At 41.1% G+C, this 5,638-nt stretch overlaps 1 non-coding gene across 1 annotated transcript; it reads right to left on the reverse strand.

Annotated features, from left to right (window-relative positions):
- Positions 1–473: 473 nt before the first annotated feature.
- On the reverse strand, positions 474–579 carry LOC130807093 (small nucleolar RNA R71). Its single transcript, XR_009040466.1, has one exon. It is a non-coding gene; the product is annotated as a small nucleolar RNA R71 (small nucleolar RNA).
- Between the last annotated feature and the right edge of the window lie 5,059 nt (positions 580–5,638).

Consider the following 5,638-nt stretch of genomic DNA (forward strand, 5'->3'; position numbering starts at 1 on the left):
AGTACCTTTTGACCCTGAAATCGAAGCAACAGCAAGAAAACTCAACTCTAGGCAAAGAAGGCGAAGAAACAAGAGAAGGGAAGATTTAACCATGGCTGAAACACCAGAGAAACCCCTCATGGATTACATCACTCCTGATGCTAGCATTGTCACTACAAGCATTGTGAGGCCAGATATTTCCGGGAACCAGTATGAGATCCGATCAGCATTCTTCAACTGGATTGCTCAGGACCAATTTCATGGTATTGAGAATGAGAGCCCAACCGACCATATTAATCTGTTCATCGACAAGTGCATGACACACAAGTACAACAACGTCACCTCCGATCAATTAATGTTAATAGCTTTCCCTTTTTCTCTTGCGGGGGCGGCTAAACAGTGGCTTCGTGAGGAAGAACCCAACTCCATTGCTACTTGGGAGGCTCTGAAAAAGGCATTCTTGCATCGATACCACCCACCCGGAAAAACTTCAAAGTACCGAAATGAGATCTCTACTTTCAAGCAAAAAGACGGGGAATCACTCTATGATGCATGGGAGAGATTTAAAAGTCTAATCAGAAAGTACCCACATCACGGATTACCGGATTGGATGGTTATTGAGACAGTCTACAATGCTTTGAGGCATGAGATCCAGACTTCTTTGGATGCTGCTGCTGGGGGTAACTTCATGATGAAAACACTGACCCAGGCCAAGAAAATTCTTGATGATATGGCTTCAAATTACCACTGGCGAGAACAATCAACTCCAAGGCGAGGTGGTAGGTATGAAGTGGATGCTATTGTTGCTTTGACTAATAATGTACAGGCTTTGACAAGGAAGGTTGAGCAATTGAATGTAGCTGCAATAAATAAAGTCTGTGGTGCTTGGGGCTTAAATGGGCATTCTAGTGTGGATTGCCAACTTCAAGCCGAAGGGGTTGCTGCTGTGGAACAAGTCAATGCCATCCAAAATCAGAATGCGAGACAACAATACAACCCCTACTCCAACACCTTCAATCCAGGATGGAGGGATCATCCAAATTTTTCCTACAAAAACAACAATGCGCAGAATCCCTCATCCTCGTACAACATACCATCGGGTTTCCAACAAAGGCCTCTCTTCCCACCTCAACAACAACATCCACCGAAGTCCAACCTTGAGAGCTTGATGGAGAACTTTATTGCTACCCAAAGCAAGCAAAATGAATACTTCAGCACCTCTATTAATCAGATTTTGGCTCACAACAAAATGATCGACACTCAGATGGCTCAGATGGCTCAGCAATTGAGTAACTTATCCATGCAAAAGGGGCAACTTCCGGGAAACACAGAAAGGAACCCAACCACATCCCCACATCAGCAACTCAATGCAATAACTACGAGGAGTGGTAGGACACTTCATGATCCAGCCCCTCAGGTAAAGACTTCACCTATTGTTGTTCCAGCTCCAGGTACTAATGATGATGTTTCTGAAGAAAGGAAAGATGAGCCAGTCAATTCAGACAAGTCCATAACCGCCGGTCGAACTTACACACCACCAGTGCCATTTCCGTCTAGATTGGCACAGGCGAAGCTTGAGCAAAAATATGGAAAATTTCTTCAAGTATTGAGCAAGTTTCAACTCAACATCCCCTTCTTAGAAGCCATTAAGGAAATGCCCTCTTATGCTAAATTCCTCAAGGACATCATTTCCAACAAACGCAAGCTAGAGGAGAGTGTGGTGGAAACTCTTAATGGGCAATGTAGCGCTACTTTGCACTGCAAGGTTCCTAAGAAACAAGCTGATCCTGGTAGTTTTACTATCCCACTGAAGTTGGGGAACGATGTGTCTGCTGTAGCCCTTGCTGATTTAGGGGCTAGTGTGAGTGTGATACCTTTAACACTATGCAAAAAGATCAAAGGCGAGATGAAAGCCACTCGGATGTCCATACAATTAGCCGATCGATCTGTGAGATACCCAGTTGGTATTCTTGAGGATTTTCCCGTCCAAGGTGGTAATTACTTCGTACCCTGCGATTTCGTCATTATAGATATGGAAGAGGATGCCCGCATTCCGGTGATTTTGGGTCGTGATTTTTTAAAGACTACAGCAGCCAATTTTGATGTGAAGAATGGAAAGTTATCACTTGAGATTTTGGGAGAACAGCTGCATTTCCATCTCCCCTCATCCATAGCACATTCTGCCACTGGGGAGACTGTTTATCGGGTAGATGCGAAAGTTGATGCTACTACAGAGCGGGAGTCCACACCCCCCATTGTTGATCCACTTTATGCAGCTATTGAAGGCAACTATGAGAAGGATAGGGCCGATGTGATTGAGATGGTCCAAGTTTTAGATGTTGCACCTACAATTGTTCTTGCAAAAGCTCAGTTTGAGGACATCCCACCTTGGAAGGTGTCCACCATTGAGGAACGAAAGGAGTGTAATACGCCTCCTCAGGTAGAATTAAAATCCCTTCCTCCTTCTTTGAAATATGTCTTTCTAGAGGATAATGACACTTACCCTGTTATTGTCAATGTTGAACTCAATGGCACTCAAATTGAGCGATTGCTCACAGTTCTGAAAAAGTATAAGAGTGTTATTGGGTACACTATTGATGACATCAAGGTTATTAATCCCTCATTCTGCACTCATGAGATGTGGTCCCTCTGGTCCTGGAGGTGGTGGTTCGGGCCAGTGATCATTTATTTGATCTTTTGCCAAACACTGCGGACCGTGCTTGGGCTGGCTTGGGGGGGATAATCACTTCCCACTCACTCACTCCCTCATGCAACTGCATAATTTTATCATTTTCGGCATATAGAGTTAGGTTTTATTTCTCGCATGCATAGGCATATAGAGTTAGGTTTTATTTCTCGCATACATACAAAAAAAAAAAAAAAAAAAAAAAACGTGTTATGGCTTGATGAGAATTGTTGGAATGCCCTGTATATGAACACTGTCTTTTCCCCTAAAATGAATTTTGCAAAATGTTTTGACTGGTATTTTGGCATGTGATACTGTTATTTGGATGTTAGAAGCAAACTGCAGACACTCCTAATTTGAGAACCAGTTAAGTGGCATTTAATTACCTCATGAGCATGAGTAGGTTAGCTGGTGAGTTGGCCTAATCAAATGTGTGTGCATTATGTGCTAGGATGCCCATTAGGGGCTAGACTGATCTTGACTTTGCTTTACTCCTCCTAGAATTTGACTAGATATACCTTGTTGAAAATGATTTTCAGACTTAGATGTTACTTGAAACCACATGGACTAAAAAGCCACCTTGCACTACTTGACTTTAGGTTTTAGCCCTCTTGAGCTTGAGCCCCTTTTCTTTCAACCCGCATTACTAAAGCTCCACAATCCCAAAATTTCCCCCTCTTACACCTTAGGGAGTGAATTAATTATTTAAGTTTGATGTTGGTTGTTGGTGTGGTTACTGATCCATGATGGTAAAATCTCGAGCTTCTTTTAAACTCTTTTGTATATAGACACCCCCAAGTATTATTTCATTAAAAAAAAAAAAAAAAAAAAAAAAAAAAAAAAAAACTCTCAACAGAAACAACAAAAAGAATGTGATTTTTGCTTTTAGTTATAAATTAAATAAAAAGGGGTAATATATTGTTCTTTCAGAAGCTCGAAATTTCATTGGTTAAGTTTATTTACGATTGGTTATATGATGTTCATGCTCGAAGTGTGTGTTGTTGCGAGAAAAGAGATTTCACTCCTTATTGTCCCTACTAGGTCTCATACTTTTAGCACGACCAATAACCTTAGCCAACGTTGCTCCCATTATTAGCCTGAATTGATTCTCTTGGTAGTTGAAGTCTATTTCGAAGGAGAAGGATAGCAAAGTTAAAGTGAAAGTCTTTAGAATGTTGTTTGCATTAGAGAGAACTTTTTGTCCTTCTAGACACATGAGAGTGAGAGTTGGGAGGGAAACACTGCTGGGGAATGGAAGTAGTCATTTTCACTACTTCGGTGTGTGTAATGAGTTTTAGACTCATCGACAATGGAGTGGTGAGTTGCCCCGTGAGTACCTCCTCATTTAATTTATGATGTATTTACGATGGCCTTAACTGGTTACCTTTTGGATGAATCGTGAAAGCCTGATTGCGCTATGATAGTCCGGATTGATGTTGAGTGTGCCTAAATGCCGAGTCGTTTGAAGTTGCTTTTAAATGAATTTCGAAAACCTTTGGGGAAGAACTTTGTTGACCTCTATGATCTCCACTTTTGTTTGACGGTCCATTTGCTTGGGGACAAGCAAGGGTTTGGCTTGGGAGAGTTTGATCTGTGCACTTTATACTATACTTTTATGTTCCCTTCCCTTGCATTTTTATGGCATTTTGATGTGTGATTTCGCATTTTCCATGTGGTTTACGCTTGGTTGGAGTTTTGTGCGTCTTTGATTATTTCAGGCCATTTTACTCCACTCTTGTATTGGAAGCGAATCACTCCTGAGCATTAGAATGTGTGCTTCAAGATTTGGCAGAGTTCGAGACCGCATTACGACACTTTTGTGAGCTCACGGGCCCATTCGGACATGCTTTTAGTCCTGTTGGGTTTCGTTTGTACTTTTACCGCGTTCTCATGAAGAAAAGGAAGCACAAGATGATAGGCCCGGGCGGGTATTTTCATACCCGGGTGATTTCAAGCAAGAAATAAGAACGTAAGCATCCAAGCCCAGGACCCGGTCGGGTTAAGCTTACACCCGGCCGGGTTTGACTAAAATCACTTGCTGGAATGATCAACCCACGGACCCGGTCGGGTCTTGCTTAAACCCGGTCGGGTCCTGCAATTTCTATTCTCTGGAAAATTCTCAGCACACGGACCCGGTCGGGTCTTTCATAAACCCGGTCCGGTCTTCCAGAAACCCGGTCCGGTCTGTCAGAAACCCGGTCCGGTCCTGCTTTAATAACCGTTTTCCGTGCAGTTTTCTTATTTAATCACTAGGGAATGTAATAGAACGAGGAGGTTAACATTTTCTCGGTTTTCTTTAGAGACTTTTAATTCTTCACTTTGGGGAAGAAACTTTGTAACTTCATTTACTTTCGTTCGTCATTTGGTGTTCGAATTCAAGTACTATTTCTTTATCCCTTCCTTGTTATTACTTTTAATCATGTTTTCTTTAATGAATTTTTATTTTGTTGCAATTAATATGTGTGAGTAGTTTCTTAATCTAGGGTTAGATGGAACCCTAGCCATGATTTTGATGATGAATTATTGAGTTCCAATCCCTTTTTGTTATGCATAATCCTTGTTCATGCTTGATCTCTTATGCTAGTTAACTTACGTTTTTCAATGGAAACTTTGGAAATTGTGGTTAACAATTCATTCAATCGCTTACGAAAGTTAGGGTTGAATGAATTGCCTTTTAGATCAAGGACTTGATAAACTTCATGAAAATAGATAGATTTGATTGTTGGACCTTATAGAATACTATGCTCAATGTCATTACTATACTTGATTCCATGAAAATATGTTTGATAGTATGGTAGTGAAGCTAATAGTCTTCGAAAGGAGTTATTAGTATTTATAATGGTGTATTCGTTCCATTGAACTTGGTTATGATCGTTGTAGGGGTAGTAGGATCTCATTGTCATCACATCATGCTAGTGGGGAAGTTTATCCCTAGATGTTTTAATATCATTAATTTACCTTTCTAATTTAATT

The sequence above is a fragment of the Amaranthus tricolor genome, chromosome 2 (genome assembly GCF_026212465.1).
Source record: "Amaranthus tricolor cultivar Red isolate AtriRed21 chromosome 2, ASM2621246v1, whole genome shotgun sequence".
Lineage (NCBI taxonomy): Eukaryota > Viridiplantae > Streptophyta > Magnoliopsida > Caryophyllales > Amaranthaceae > Amaranthus > Amaranthus tricolor.